Source organism: Leishmania donovani, chromosome 31, assembly GCF_000227135.1.
Source record: "Leishmania donovani BPK282A1 complete genome, chromosome 31".
Lineage (NCBI taxonomy): Eukaryota > Euglenozoa > Kinetoplastea > Trypanosomatida > Trypanosomatidae > Leishmania > Leishmania donovani.
This window is the reverse complement of record NC_018258.1, coordinates 959,930-961,155: the sequence shown is the minus strand read 5'-3', so window position 1 is coordinate 961,155 and position 1,226 is coordinate 959,930.

Sequence of the window (1,226 nt, the reverse complement as noted above, 5' to 3'; positions counted from 1 at the left end):
AGACACGCGGGAGAGATCGCTAATACGCGCGTGTCGACCTAAATCGCCACGGTCGGCATGACAGCGCGCCCGCGCATGCGTATTGCACTACAGAAGGAACGGATGTGTGGGGAGAGACTGCAAAGTGCGGTCAAGCTGCGGAGGCGATTGCGCAGTCGAGCCCCGTTGCATGCATCGATGTCTCTCTCTCTCTCTCTCCGTTCGTCTCAGTTCGCGGCGTCCCTCTATCCCTCGCCGTTGCCTTGGTGCCTGTTGGGTGCCCTCTTCTGGGTCTGTTGTCGTGTGGGGCCCTCTCTGCCTCGTGCTGCCAGCCACCTCAGTGCATGATACCACAGGGTCTGGTACGCACACGCCGTGTGTGGGGGGAAGGGGGGGGCCAAAGAGCCTGCAGCCTGCCGTCGGGTACGGCCGCGGCCTCGTGGTGTCGGCCGGACAGGTCTGGGCCGGCGCTTCACCGCGGAGACGCAGGTCACGATCGCGTTTGTGCCCTCCCGCGACGGACCGTGTCAGCGATTCGACACACGTGGGGCGATGCGGTCCATAGTCACCAGCCCCACAGTGCGTGCTTGCAAAGCATGCGGCATCTACGCCCGGCCGGGCGGACTGGTGAGGCGCAGACGCCGGAAGCGTGAGGGGAGCACCCCGAACCTGCACCAGCGAGCCGCTCAGACGCCCATGCGCATACACATCATGCCACGGCATACCGCGGCCTGAAGCGACTGAGAGCGAAGCGTGGCATGCAAGCAGAGCGCGGAGTCTCGGAGGGCCCTGGCCTGCGGCTCGCCAACTGCCTCCCTGAGCTCGTGCGCCACGCGCCTGGGCCACCCCCTGCTGCCCGCGCGACAGACGTCACCGCCTCCGCACCGGAGCAGGGCTCTGGGCGCTGCTCGCCTGGATCAGGGCGTGCAGTCCACCCAGGTCCGCGTGGTGCCGGTGGGACGGTACACATGGGAAGAGGGGACGGGGGAAGGACAGGACGGGCTCGTCCTAGGCGGCCAGAATGTAGCCGTGGTGCAACAGAAGTAGATGAGTGGTGGTGCTGTGTTGTGTGTGTGTGCGTGTGTATACGTGTTTGGCTGGTTCGTGTGGGTGCGGCGAGGCGTTCGAGCAAAACGTCCTCACGGCTCGCAGACGTGCTGTGCAGTATGCATTCGTCTCGCCTCTCGCATCGCTCGCGGGCATGTCGAGGTGGGCCGCTCGCTCGCTCCCCCCCCCTTGCATGCCTG